General features: G+C 33.6%; 2 long non-coding RNA genes across 2 annotated transcripts; one reads left to right on the top strand and one right to left on the bottom strand.

Moving 5' to 3' along the window:
• Positions 1–360: 360 nt before the first annotated feature.
• LOC148781771 (uncharacterized) lies at positions 361–1903 on the top strand. The gene is made up of 2 exons (XR_016056808.1): positions 361–646; positions 1501–1903. It is a non-coding gene; the product is annotated as an uncharacterized LOC148781771 (long non-coding RNA).
• On the bottom strand, positions 1060–1844 carry LOC148781772 (uncharacterized). Its single transcript, XR_016056809.1, has 2 exons — positions 1537–1844; positions 1060–1241 (listed from the first exon to the last, which is right to left on the bottom strand). It is a non-coding gene; the product is annotated as an uncharacterized LOC148781772 (long non-coding RNA).
• Positions 1904–16184: the final 14281 nt, after the last annotated feature.

Raw genomic sequence — 16184 nt, 5'->3', positions numbered from 1 at the left:
ACAGAGATCACAAATATTTTTTGGCATATTTTAACTAAAGAGTTCAATAGCTACTTAAGTGAAACAATCAAATTAAAGTAACCATCCTTGATAAATTAGTCTATTTGACCAACTCATTGATTTTCTTAACTGAACTGGTTTGACTATTCTAAGGATATTCCCCTAAATACAAATGAAGGATGGGAAAGGGAGGGCAAACTGCAAGTCACTAATCTGTTATATGAAAAAGTAACTAGATCTCTAACACACACAAAACACAGGTGACTTCTTATCAGGACCCCAAAACCAAAAAATAATAATAATAAAAAAATAAAATAAATAAAAGAGTGGTAGACCTTGACAGCACCACTCAATCACTTAGGGAAGTTATTGTGCCCCCAACCACAATATAACAAGGAACACATACCAAATATCCCCAGTAAACTTTTGCTCCATCATGTTGAAGGCAAGTTCTCTTATGAAGCCTTCAAAACTTAGTTTTGGAGAATCTCTCTCTCTCATACACATACCCACAGTTTTAATTGTGGGTGTTAGTTTTAATTAATTCTAATTGGCTTGAATCTACAGATGGCTGCTGCGAGTTTCTGGATAGTCATTTTCCTCTTGGTTACAGGTCAACTGTTTTTGTCAGCCATGGCATCTGGAGGCAAGATCTCAACTTTGGTTCAATTATTTGCCTTTTGCATGATAAGGATTTCAAGCTTTACTTCGTAGCACATTTTTAGCTTCCTTTATGATTCAGATTTGAAAGATGAATGAACTACTTATTTAAAGGAGAAACAGATAGCACTTAAGATTTGGAAGTAATGTATCACTTTACTGTTATTCAGTAGAATGGCTAGATCTGTCACCAACAAATTGGCAATTAACAGATCGATCTTAACAAACTCATACACCAAAGAATAATGTTGATGCAATAAATTTTGGGAAAGTACGACGACAATAGAGAAGCAAAATAAGAAAACTCAGAAGCAAAATAAGAAAACGCAAAAGCACAACAACACACACAAACCACGATTTCAGTACCACGAATGCATTAGGTAGGTCACCCTAACGGGCTACATCAAGGGCGATCAGCAAGAATATGATTTCATTATCCGGAGCAAATTACATGAGTTTAGTAAAATACAAGGGTTACTCTAGAATAAAAAGAGCACTGGTGATTCCCTTTCCATTATCACAAACTGCCTTCCCTTTATCATCATAGCTCCACCTTTAATAATAAATACTAATGAAACCACCTGAAAGTAGGACACTATAGCAGTTAGTGTCTTACCAAGAATCCCCAATCTATACCTCAATCAAAGCTCTCCTTCATCAGATCTACTTTCTTTCTTTTGAAAATAGCATATTGAAAACTCTCACTTAATTTGACTTTTACAATAGCCAAACTGCCATTCAACAAAAAGACAAATACATATTTTCGGTATTCCAATATCATTTATCTGTAAGAGGAACAAACGAGCATTAGTTTGATACTATCAGAGTACATGTTTACAGGAGGAAATGGTTGTTATCGAACTTATGGGCGCTTACTGGCATCAATGAGAGATCCCTGCCCACCGCCGCCTCCTCCGGGTAATCCTCGCAGTTCTCATCCATGAAATCCTGTTACATTTCAAAACGTGTGACAGAAGGAGAAAGCTATATGATTTATTGTTGAACTGTTTTACTTGTTCCTTAATTGATATGGGGCAGAAGAAGAACACTGAGCAATTTACTGTTGAGTTGTTTTACTTGTTCATAAATTGATAAAGGGGGTCTGAGTAAGCCTAAGAGCCCCGTGAGAGCTACACATTTTATGTGTCGAATAGGATTGTGGATGTTTTAACACGAAGGCATCAATTATGAAGATGTAAAGTCACATATCAATTGTGAATAAAATTTATTTTATTTCTGTGAATGTATTTTCTCTTTTTGTTTTTTTGTTTTGGCTGGGCACCTCTTGTTTGGTGCATATATATATATATATATATATATATATATATATATATATATATATATATATATATATATATATATATATATATATATATATATATGAACACCGTTTCTATGCAGCCAGACCGCATATTGTAAACATGCGGGCTTGGCAATAAATATATTTTTAAATATAATTTGATCTTAATTTTTAGAGTTTATATAATCTTTAACATGGAGATTATGAATATAAATAAATAAATAAATTTTAAAAACTAAAAATAATAATTATATTCAGAAAACATTTTGATTGTTAGTTACAATTGGTTTTAAATTGATCATCTATTTGCATCCATGCTTTATGCCTCTGGACTGCATATTGTAGGAATGCCGTCAACCCCCCATGAAACAATTGTTATATATGTGTGGTTTGTATGAGTTTGCAACTTTAAACAATCTAGTTAAGGCACACCTCCAAATTTTATCATCACATGTAATTTTGATGTAAAAAATTCTTAGGATTATTTGAAAATCTATTTCCATTTCTAGTTATAAAATTTTAATCTAAATAAATAGTCAAAATCAAATAGATGTATAAACATATGAAAGTCTTCAATATAGACCTTCTAGATAATGTGTTGCAAGACGAGATTCAAAAATCTTTTTTCTTTTCATATTCATACATCTCGATGTCAAGATGATCAATTAGAGGGGGTTTTCAACATTACAGCAACCCCGATGGAATTTTGGGTGCATATTTAATTCTACATTTTAAGGTTTTATATATATATAGATATAAGTGCTTAACACGTTATATAATTTTGAAATTAGGGGCGAGTAAGTTAATATTTACTATAGAGAAGTAATTGGCGTGTAAGTTAATATTTACTAAGTGCGAAGTATTAGATTATACTTTTGGAAAAGTAACTTTTACTTTCGTTATCTTATTCAAATTCAAAAAAAAAAAAGTGGGCAGAATTTTTATTTTTTAGTCCCGCATCATAGAAAAAGTTTACATAAAGTGTCAACCTTATATTATTAACATAAATATAAGGTGTACCTCATAATTCCTCAAGAAGATAGTGGAAATAAATATAAGGTGTACCATATAATTCCTCAAGAAGATACGGTTCTGACATTGGAAAACCCTCTAACTTCAACATCTTGACCTCAGGATGTATAGGTACGAAGAAAAAAATAATTAAAGTTTTAAAAATAGTGCATCATGTAACAAATTATCTAGAGCATCTATTTTCAAGATTTTCTAATATTTATATAGATCTATTCAATTAGTACAATTTTTAAAATTTTAAATTTTATAATTATGAATAAAAATGGATTTTCAAACCATCATAAGGTTTCTGACGCTGGAATTACATCTTTGAAAAAACTTTAGAGCCACGCCTTATTACTATAGTATAAGAAAGGCATCTTGTACAAAGTTCACCCTTCTTGGAAAGCTAGTGACTTTTTTCTTTTGCATTTGTACAAAGGAGAGAGAAAGCTCCTAAGAAGCAGGCGATTGATAAATGAGCACGATGGTTTGAGATGCACTTTGTACTTCACAAGTGTTGGAAATAGAAGGGTGAAATAGGGCGAAACAAAGGATATAGAAAACAAAGGATGTTTCAAACCCTGTGATCCTAGGTGTGATATGTAATTTTTTTAATACAATATTTGCCCCTTACGGATAGAAAACATCTAAGTTACAACCAGAAAAATTTATCCTTGGGATGCATAGGAGAAAAGGATTGAGAACCATCTAGAGAGAAAAAGTTATGATCGAATGTACTTGGGAAATTTGTATGGCTTTTGCATGTCAAAATAGGAGGAAATAAGTCCCTATTTATAGAGAGATAAAGTGCCACTTTTATTTTCATGTGTGATCTAGTGTAGGAAAAATCGAATCGGAACAGTTAACTGAACATGGGGTCTGAAGCTGTTCAACTGGCCTAACCAGTAAACCAGTTGATTCAACTGGCCTAACTTGGTAAGTCTCGGACAGTCAAAAAAGTGTTTAAGAATTAAAAAAACTCTAAAACATATATGAAAATTATATTTAAAGCAAGATTAAACAAAGAACATCCAAATAAAGAAAATTAATGAAACAATGGATTTTAAATATTTGATTTCTGCCGAGGGTTATTTTTGAAATTTTCCAAAAAAAGATGGAAAAATGTAAAACTAAGTATTAATGGCCAAAACAATTTCCAATCTTTTCCAAAAGGGTGAAAATCCCTTATTTTTTAGGACTTTATATTATTTTTGAATTTTTTTAAATACCCGATCGGTTCACCGAAATCAGAACCATCCAGCGGCATGTTCTGATCTAACCAGGTGATTCCAATTTGAACCACCCGATTTTTCTACACTGGTGTGATCTCGTAAGTCAAGAATTGTGGATCTTGAAATCTCAGCCGTTAGTGTAGCGCAGCAACGCTTCAAGTTCAAAGTAATCGTCGCACTGTGCCTCTTCAAATGTTAGAAATCGTTACACGTTATATATGCATCTTTGTTGTGGACCACAAGTATTAGACTGCACCAAACTGCCATAGCCATGCATTTTTTGCCAAAGGGGCTCAATTACCGGAATGCAGCATCCACTAGAACCATGCGCTGGGTCGCAATTCACCCCAGTGCACCATCCACGAGAACCACTCGCCAATTGGTAGGGCACAAATCACGAGATGCTCACTATGATATTCCACCAGAGGATCGGCAATCACCAGAAGGTATAAACCACTTGAGATCATTCTACCGAAAGCATCGTGCGAAGCGGCAAAAAGATAGGGGAGCCACAAACCTGACCCACAAATTTACTTGGGCGAGGGGCAAAATACAATGTGCACCACCAAGCACTCATGTTCATATGCTGCGAATGCTCTACATAGGCCTTCTCTCTCTAGTTTTCAGAACTCAAGTGGATAGGATATCTATATATTTAAACAAGGTTTCCCTCTTCTACATCTTCAATGTAGGATAAATAACTCATCACTTCTCTCTACACATAAAACGAAACATCATTTGCAAGGCTTTATACTTTTCAAAAGACCATGGAACAATAGGGTTATTATTATGAAATAACATAAAATATTTTTCAAAGCCAAAATACAGCATTTTCCTCACCGTATTTCAAAATAATATGGAACTATAGGCAACATATATCTTTTACCTAATATGAAAGTATCTTTCGATTCAAACCTTCACTTAGTATACGCTTTACAAAGTACATCAAGCTCCATAGTAGCATATAGCTTTGAACAAAAAATCCAGTATAACATATGGGTAACACAACACTAAATGACATACACTCTCTAGTGACTCTTTATACTGCTAGTCATTATGGGCCTTGAGCTTGTATCGCGATTTCATGAGCGCTTTAGATACAAGTCTAATCCCATAAGAAGCGGCGTCACTTCCATGCTCACGTAGATGCGCTTATCAAAAGTACCCCCGCTTATAAAGGGCACCAATTAATACCAATCATAAAGACATAATTAAGAGCATAGCTCCATCACTAGATTTATCCACCGTATTGATCTTTTGAGAATGAATGCTTATAAATAAATTATTTATTGTCTAGTAATATAACTAACTGTGCAAACAACTTGTATTTACCACATTGAATCTTGACCTCTTGAGATAACAAAAGGCTAGACTAGGTTTCTCGTCGTTGATGTTACTCTATGGTTGCTTAATTGCATACATCAAACTACCAATTACTCTTACATACTCAATTTAAGAAATATATCTCCTCTCATTTTTCATTAACTTTATATGAGGATTTATTAGTGTGAGTACTAGTTTACAATCGCCATACTCAAATTTATTTAACATCTCTTTTATTTAGTGAGATTGGGCCAAAACTAAATCATCATCCTTTCTCACTATCATGATACCAAGTATCATGTCAGCAACCCCTAGATCCTTCATATCAAAGTTGGATCTGAGGAACCTTTCTAGTTTTCTCCACAATTTTCGAGTTTGGGCTAAATATTAACATGTCATCCATGTACAAACATATTGTAACAAACATTGAATTAATTTCCTTACTACACACACACTTGTCGGTCTCATTTCTTTTTAAATACACTCGACAATACTATATTATCAAATTTTTTATGCCATTTTTTTAGGGCCTATTTTAGCCCATACAAAGACTTGACCAATTTACACACTTTGTGTTCATGGTCGGGCATAACAAACCCTTCCAGTTGTTCCATATAGATTTTTTTATCCAACTCACCATTTATGAACACGGTTTTCACATCTATTTGGTGAACAATTAGATGTCTAAGAGGGGCAAAAGCAAGTAGTACATATAGTAGATATCCTTGCTACGGGAGCATAAGTATCAAAATAGTTTATACCTTCTTTTTTGTTTGAAACCTTTGGCAATTGACCTGACCTTATACTTATTAATAGACCCAACAACATTCCTTTTCCTTTTGGAAATATATTTACATTCAATAGGCTTAGAACTGGGCGGCAAGTCTAGTAATTTCCATGTGTTATTAACAAGAATTGAATCCATCTCAGTATCAATGGCCTCTCTCCTAAAGACAACATTATTAGATGTTAGGGCTTTGCTCAAAGAGGAAGGTTCTTCCTCAATTGAAGCCACATTTCTTTTGGTTAGCCAACTTAAATGGATATAAAAATCAAACCCAAAAGTTTATGATGGATCATTTCTTGCTCTCTTACTTCTTATTAGTTTTACAACCTCTTCATTGGGTTCTTTACAAGTTTCAGGTTCAGCTTTCTTAGAAGAGGCTCATCACATTCTTGTTCACTTTTATGAGTTAAATTCTCAAAGAATTATGAATCTCTATATGTGATTATGGCATTCGATCTTAGTTCTATAAGACGGTACACCTTACATACCCTACAAAAGCACATCTAGAGGTTCAAGGTCCCAATTTATTTCTTTTTAGATTTGGCACTATAACATATGCCAAAGAAACATACACTTTGAGAAACCCTAAATTAGGATTTTTATTAAACCAGAGCTCATAAGGTGCTTTCTCTACTTTCTTTTATGGAATTCTTTTAATTATAAAATATGCAGAAAATAAAGCTTCACCTCATAAAGGTAATGGCAAACCAGAATTAATGATATGATAGAATTGACCATCTCTACCAATGTCTAGTTCTTTCTCTCGACTAAGCAATTTTGTTGAGGGATGTACGGGGCGCTGACTTGGTGAATGATCCCCTTGTTTTCACAAAAAACAAGAAAACTCATTTAATAAAGGTTCCCACCACAGTCACTCTTCACAGTCTCTATTCATCTCTCAAGTTGATTCTCCACTTTAGCTTTAAAATTTTTAAATTTATCAAATGCTTCATCTTTATTCCTCAAAAGATAAACATATGTATATACCGAAAAGAATCATCAACAAATGTGATGAATTATATATTTCCTTCTCTTGTGAGGATATTATTGAGGTCAAAGATATCACTATGTACAAGCCCCTGTAATTTGTAATTCAGTATTCTTCTCCACTGAAGGGAAAGGCTTCCTTGTTTTTTTGGCACAGGTTTCACATTAATCATTAGATACATTACTACATTCAAGGATTAACCCTGACTTAACTATATAGTTAATTGACGAAAAATTCAAGTTACTTAATCTAGGATGCCATAAATTAGAAGCACTCACAAAATACGAGGAAGAGTTCTTCATTTTATTACTCAAATCAAGTTTAAACATCCCATTACATTGTACTCTTTGCCAACAAAAACACCACTCTTGGTCAAAATGATATCATTAGATCCTATGACCATCCGGAAACCATACTTATTAAGCAAATAAACCGATACCAAGTTCTTCCTCATTTCTGACACATAAAATACATTCCTTAAAGTGAGAATCTTACCTGAACTATATTTCAGGTCCATTATGTCTTTACTAAGTATCCTTGCCAAGGCATAGTTTCCCAGTTGGATTGAGTTCCCATCCTTCAGCGGCTCATTTATCCTGAAATAATCCCGATTGTTATAAACATGGATGGCAGCACCTATGTCTATCCACCAGCCTGAATCATTTCCAATAAGCTTAACCTCAATGATCATAGCCACAAATTTCCCTTCCTTTTAGGCAGTTAAGTTTACTTGGTTGAAGGACCTTGCAACCCTCTTCTGGTGCCGACACTCTTTAAAATTGCTAGCTTTCCTACACAAATAAAAAATAAAGTAGCCAGGTTTCCTAATTATGTAAAAAAATTCTTTCTTTTTAGACTTTTTATCTTTAGAAATATCTTTATGCTGCTTGGAAAATAATGGTTTAATGAGTTGAGCAGAGCAATGTCCTTAGAAATGTGCTCTATAGGGTTTGTCTTAAACTGAAAGTCTCTAGCCAATTGCTTTTTTGTGGCCACATCTTTCATTTCCATAAGCCTATGCTCTTCCTCAATATCGTGAGACTGTTGAAGTTGAACAAGATCAAAATCAACCTTTTTATGTTTCATTTTCTTTAGGTACTCTCTCTATGATGTTGGTAATTTATAAATGATAACACCCACTTGGAAAGTCTCACTCAACTCCACTCCGGAGCATTTAAGTGAACTTACGATAAGTTGCAACCCATAACTTTGATTGAGTATAGACTTATTTTCAGTGAATTTAAAGTCAAAATAATCAAAAATAAAAAATCATTGGTTACCAGAATCTTCATATTTGATCTCCAACTCATTTCATACTTCCTTTGCTATGGATAAAGACCCATACATATTGAAGATGAGGTATGTCAGTGCATTGAAAATATGTCCTTTACAAATGAATTCATCATCGATCCACTTTTGGCAGAGTTTGGATTGTTCCTTTCATTGTTGGTCTTTTTCTATCATCTTTCCTCTGACTTGTAGTTGCTCATCCGACATAGGACCAGTAACAGCTTAGGCGACCTTAAAAGTGGTGAACAAAAGTAAGAGTTTTTTTTGCCATCTCCCAAATTTTGATCTAGTGAAATGATCGATGTTTACAGCTTTTAAGGACTCCATGTTTCACCTGAAATATTGCCTTGAATTGTTGGAAATAGAAGGGTTAAACAGGGCGAAATAAAAAAGTATAGAAACCAAATGATGTTTTAAACTCTTAATCCTAGGTGCAATATATCTCTATCTTTAGATAATATTTGCTTCTTACTGATAAAAATTAATGTGCATCTAAGTTACAACAGGCAAATTTATCAATATGATATATAAGGGTAAAGGAATGGGATACTATCTTGTCATATAAATGCACAAGCATTATAGGATTGAGAAATTCCTTATAAAAAACTTGAATTTGCCTTTTTATTCTTGTGCATTTGTATCTTTAGATATATCTTTACGCCAGAGTTGCCTTTTTTCTAGAGTGAGAAAGTCCTCATAAAAAACACTTGATAAATTTATATGGCTTCTTTGTGTCAAAACAAGAGGAAATAATTCTCTATTTATAGAGAAATAAAATGCCCTTTTACTTTCATACATGCTCTCAAAAGTCATGAGTTGCGGCTCTTGAAATCGCAACCATCAATGTGCTCGGTAACTCTTTGAGTTCCAAAAGTTACTTCGGCAATGTGTCCCTTCGAATTTTGAAATATCATTTGCTACATGTTATATATACATCTGCACTGGTGGACCATAAGTACTGGGGTGCACAAAACTATAGGAGTTAAGTGCTTTTATCGGAGGCCACAATTATTAGAATTCACCATCCACCATAACCAATCAATGGGGCATAGATCAACAGAGTACACCATCCGTCGAACTGGGCCTATTGGTAGAGTACAAATCACCAGACAGTCACTATGATAATCCATTTGATGCTAGGAAATCACCGAAAGGTATAAACTCTCGGAGGTCATTCTACTTGAAGTATTGTGAGAAGTGGGGTGTCGATCATCACAGTACACCATCCGTCAAACCGGGCACATTGGTAGAGCAAAAATAACCAGACAGTCACTATGATAATCCATTGGAGACTGAAAAATCACCGAAAGGTATAAACTATCGGAGGTCATTCTACTCGAAGTATTGTGAGAAATAGAAAAAGATACATGAGCAATAAGCCCAACCCGCACACATGCTCAGGTACACCATCATGTGCCCTTACACCCTCACACATGTGAGAGTACATTCCTACATTGTGGGTGTGCTCCACATAGTCATTCTCTCCGTTTAGTTCTTAGAATTGGAAAGGATATCCACGTATTTAAAGAAGGAAAACGTTTATATAAGGTGTCAACCTTATACTTTGCACATAAGGTACACCTCAAAACTCACAGGAAAAAGTTGTTTCGTTATTAGAAAATCCTCCAATTGATCATCTCCAATCCGATATATATGAATATGAAAGAAAATTTTAATTTTAAGTATTAATAATAGTAAATTGTCTAATACATAATCTAGATCGTCCATTATCAAGATATTTGAGTGGTCATAGATTTGCTAGATCTACACAATTTTTGGAACTTTCAATTTCATAATAAGGATGAAAAATACATTTTGGGGCGATCATAAGAGTTTTCACACATAAAATAAATCTTATAACGAGATTTTGAGGTGCACCTTACGCTGATTGTTTAAGGTTGTCACCTCATACAAACATCACTCTTAAAATAAAAAAACCGTGATTATTTCCCTCTTCCACATCTTCAATATGGAATAAATAACCCATCACTCCTCTCTCTACATATATGAGACTAAACATCATTTTCAAAGGCTTTACGCTTTCCAAAACACTATAGAATACGAGGGTTATTAATTTGAAATCACATGAGGTATTTTCCAAACAAAATACAACAACGAGATAGAAGAATTTTTCTAAAACAAGGCACTGTGGATTCTATCTCTTTGTGCTTTAAACTCAATCTAACACTCTGATGTTCTCAGTGTGCCATGTTCTCATACAAAGAAAAATTACAAATCGTTTGTTATGTATGTTTTGTTGTATCTCAAAGATTTTACTTTTATATTCAAATTCTGATATTGGTTTTGGCCAACTACTATCTTGAGCATGCCTTCAAAGTATTGTTGGTATTTTTTTTTAAAATATGCAACTACTATTACAATGTCATAATACTATATTGAAGATAAGAAGAGACCAAGTCAAAGTTACTTGGTCATCAAGTTAGTTTGGTAATAAGGCATCTTACTATTTATCTCTATCTCCAAGAATCATACCATATTTGTCTCTTATAATTGTGTGATTGTCCTCTATATATAGAGGTACTTATTGATCTAAACTATCATCCAAAATTATGGAAGATGTAGCCCGTTAGGGTTTTGGATCCGTAGACGTAAGGTTTCGGCCTGATTCACGTAAATGTTATGTTCTCTCTTCTTCTATCCCCATCCCATGTCTATGCATGTATGCTCTCACGAATCTTAACATGATATCAGAGCAGGCTGATCTATCTCTAACGATTTATTGATGGCCAAATCTATGTTATCGCTCTCCAAGAAGCTCCTGAGGCGTACCTAGTCGAGCCCTTTGAAGCTGCGTTTTTGCTCCTCTTTAAGCTAAATTTTTTTGTCATTGTAAACCATTTGCATACAATAAGGTCGTTGCAATCCCTTTGCATACCCAAAAGTGCTTCTTCCTAAAGAAACTAAAACTGTTGCAATGATATTGCTCTCTCTAAAATCTTGTTACCTTTTTTTCTCTCGTTTCAACCCTTTGCATACCCAAAACTGTTTGCAACACTATTGCAAATGGTTTGGAACATGTTGCTTTGGCTATATTCAAGATCCTCTTCTTAAAGAAATTAAAAGGTGTTGAAGTACAGACTTGAGTGGGTTCCTTGCATTTTCATCGGTTGCTTGGTAACTTTGTGAAGAAGGTTGAGCGCAAGATTGTTGGGTACAGTTTGTGGTGCGGGTTCAACCAAGGTCGGCATTGTGAAGTAATTTTCAAGCAGCGAGTGACCTCAACAGACCTCGACATCCAAATACAACATATTGTTGCAACTCTGACTTTCTCCCTTCTCTCTCTCTAGAACCAGGAGGGAGGAATCATCCCTTCAACTTTCTCCTTCTCTCTCTAAAAGCTCTTTTTGCCCTTTGGCAATAAGGAGCCCCAAAAAAAAGAAAATAGAAGTGGAAAAGAAAAGAACATGAGTGGTATGTTTTTTTTTTTTTTTTAAGATGTGGGCTATTTTCTAGAAGCCCAATTTCATTAGCTTTTTTATATATATATCATTGTACTAAAAAAAAAAATTGTTTTGTAAGTTGGGTGTTTCTTCACACTCACACCCAACTTGAAGGGGAGAGTACAGGAGATATGGAGATGAGATGAGTAGAGATGAAGCCATCATCTCTAATGTAACAGCTATGTGGACAAGAGCATCAATTCTTACTGGTATTCACGCATTTTTCAGTTGTCTCGCTTGTTATTTGCTCCTAGTGCCTCGGCATATAGTAGAGGACTTCGTCACACCATTGTTGTAGTGATATAGTCAGGGGGGAACACATTTATGATTAGCGGATTTTTCAATGAGAAGTTTTCACTAATCTTCAATGTTTGTTGCCACTTTATTTGTCACAGAGCGGTCTTTGTTGTGCCTTTGTGCATTTTTAGTGGTCTTTAGACCAAGTTTGGTGATCACATATCCCGGATCACATCTCTTCGCTCTTGCTGCCTATTCAAGCACGCAGTGAGAGCAGTGCAAGTTTTTTGGCAACTTTTTGGTTTCCAAACTCTAGTTCTAGTTTCAGTTTGGCAAGTTGAGTTTAGCAAGTTGGGCGCTTTAGATCTTCGTGCACCAACTTGAGGGGGAGTGTTGAAGATAAGAAGAAACCAAGTCAAAGTTACTTGGACATCAAGTTAGTTTGGTGATAAGACCTTCTACTATTTACGTCTATTCCAAGAATAATACCATATTTGTCTCCTATAATTGTGTGATTGTCTTCTATATATAGAGGTATTTATTGATGTAAACCATCATCCAAAATCAGTGAAGATGCAACCCGTTGGGATTTTGGATCCGTGGACATAAGACTTCGGCCTGAACCACGTAAATATTGTGTTCTCTCTTCTTCTCTCCCCATCCAATGTCTGTGCATGTAAGCTCTCATAAATCTTAACAGTTATTATTTTGAAATCACGTAAGATATTTTTCAAACAAAATACAACAACGAGATATATGAATTTTTCTAAAACAATGCACTGTGGATTCTCTCTCTTTGTGCTTTAAGCTCAATCTAACACTCTGATGTTCTCAGTGTGCTATGTTCTTGTACAAAGAAAAATTACAAATCGTTTGTTATGTATGTTTTGTTGTATCTCAAAGATTTTGCTTTTATATTCAAATTCTGATATTGGTTTTGGCTAACTATTATCTTGAGTATGCCTTCAAAGCAGTGGTTTAAACAACGGATCGGTGCCCGGATCGGGCACTCCAAAAACCCATCCGGATTGGTGAATCGGTGATCGGGATCAGAAATCAACTGAATTGGTCGTATTAAGTTTTAAAAAAAATTCCAAAAAAATTATTAAAATTTATTATAAATGTTCTCTTTTAGGAATCCAATAATAAATGAGGGTACTACATTATCAACTTTCATTTTTTTCATCAATTTGTGAATATTGAGATACTCTTTCCTTGTATAAATTTATATTAACCATTAAATTTACATCACATAAAAGAAAAATCATAAAATTATCACAGTTAAAAATATATAATTATACATGGACTATAATAAAGAGTAGACTAAATCAATGAAAGAATGCTCACTAAAATCTCCTTTTGGTGAAAAACCCTAATCCGCTAAAAAAAACCCAAATTATTACAACCTAACTAATTATAATATTATATACTGAAATTATAATTATTAGTTTACATTTTATGATTATTTTATTATACAAATAATAACAAACTCAAAATATTTTATACTATTATCTAATTTAAAATGTATTATTGACAATTGTAAGAAAAATAGTACATTACATGATAAAATAAAAGATTTGATTATCAATGTAGAAATTAATAAAATGTGTACAGATTTTTGAAATAACACTTTAATTTTTCAAAAATTTTAATTTTTTAGGTTTCTAGAATAAATTTAGTGAAAGAGATTGTTAGTAGAAAGAGAGAGATTTCAAATAGAATAAACTTTTTATTTTTTATTTTTTTATGCCTTTTATATTATTTACAATAAAAAAAATTATATCGCTATATACAACAAAAATTAACCGCTATACAACAAAAATTAATATGTGACGCTCAGGGGATTTAACCTTGGGACATCAAGAAAAAGAGCAGAGCTCATAACCATCATGCCTCCTCACCATATATAATGATATACTGCCTATTAATATAATATATTTAAATTCCGTTTTCATTTAATAATGTTTGGGACTTATCCCACATCGAAAGATGGGTATTCAACTTTACTATATAAATAACTATGTAATATGATGTAAAGCACCCGCACGGAACCACTTAGGCAACCCAAGGTGTGATATGTGCCACGTGTGATTTTGTCGCACGTGTGATGTTGTCTAAAGTGTAGAATCAGAGTGGTGACGTCAGAACCCCGTCCGTTACTTGTGACATCAGAACCCTGCCGGTTACGATGTCATCGGGCGGGTTCACTAGGGTGTCGATTTTCCAGTCGAATCGGGCAAGTCTGGTTCGACTCATCGACTTTTTAAACACTGCTTTAAAGTATTGTTGGTAATTTTTTTTAAAAAATATGCAACTACGATTACAATGTCCTAACACTATATTCAAAAGTTCTTTTTTTTTGGGTAATTATATTCAAAAGTTGTTGGACAAACTTTAATCAAACGCATGCTTTAAAGAGAGATAAGCTTCAAGCTAAAACACCCATTTGGATTTCATTGAGTAGATGCCTTTAAGTAGGCTTTGCATATTAAATATCTTCTCGCACAACTAATTCCACATCTTGGTACGTGAATAGCTTCCCACTTATCTACTTTCTCTCACTATAAATTTTTTTATCTCTCTCATAAAAAAACATAAATTTTTACATAAAAACCACCCACTATATTTAAGGGTCGTTTGGGTAGCTGAAAATCTATTACGTGATAACATATTACAAAAAAAACATGCAACTGCTATTACAATATTATAACACTATATTCAAAAGTTCTTTTTTTTGGATAATTATATTCAAAAGTTGTTGGACAAACTTTAATCAAACACATGCTTTAAGGAGAGATAAGCGTCTAAGGAGAGATAAGCGTCAAAGGAGAGATAAGTGTCCATGCCTTTAAATAGGCTTTGCATATTGAATATCTTCTCGCACAACTAATCCCACATCACGGTATGTGAATAGCTTCCCACTTATCTACTTTCTCTCACTATAACTTTCCTTATCTCTCTCATAAGAAGCATAATTTTCCACATAAAAACCACCCACTATTTTTAAGGGCGTTTGGGTATCTGAAAATCTATTATGTGACAACATATTACAGGAAATATGGTATTTTCACTGTTTGGATATATTTAATCGTAAGAAAATGATAGCATTTCCACTGTTTGGGTACATTTATTATTTAATCGTAAGAAAATGATAGCATTTCCACTGTTTGGGTACATTTAATCATAAGGAAATGAAAAGAGATTACACAAGATTTTTTAAAAAATCAGGAAATCCATTGGACGCAATGATAGGTGAAAAATCTATTACAGGAGTGGCAAGTAATTTTGGAAAATTTGGGTACATGGAAATCTATTACGTCACAACAGATTACAAGAAAATATGGCATTTCTAATGTTTGGAAATAGAAAGAGATTACATGAGATTTTCTAAAAAATCAGGAAATATGGCATTTCCACTGTTTGGGAACATTTAAGCGTAAGGAAATAGAAAGAGATTACACGAGATTTTTCAAAAAATCAGGAAATCCATTGGACGTAAAGATAGGTGAAAAATCTATTACGAGAGTAACAGGTAATTTTGGAAAATCTTTCGCGTACATTTTTGCCTACTCTATGCCTGATTAAAAAAAATTTCTCTCGTAAAGCCCTCTCTCTCTATAATAACTAGCCTAGGTGATCCCTCACTTTTTAAGCTCATCCCCACATCTAAAAACATCAGCTGTCATATAAAAACAAAAATAATAAAAATAAAAATTAGTAATCAATGATAAATTACACAACACAATCACAATAAAAAATTTCACACAACATAATCTTCATAAAAGATTACTAAAATCTCAATTGAAATAACATACATCTTTAGTCTCCTCCAATACCTCGAAATTTTATACTTCAATTACCAAACCTTCTAGTTTACTAATCAAAGTTATTC

The sequence above is a fragment of the Amborella trichopoda genome, chromosome 6, assembly GCF_054954075.1.
Source record: "Amborella trichopoda isolate Santa Cruz 75 chromosome 6, AtrichopodaSantaCruz75HAP2 v2.0, whole genome shotgun sequence".
NCBI classification, from domain to species: Eukaryota; Viridiplantae; Streptophyta; class Magnoliopsida; order Amborellales; family Amborellaceae; genus Amborella; species Amborella trichopoda.
Note: the sequence above shows the minus strand (reverse complement) of the source record. Positions and strands in the feature narration are given on the sequence as shown.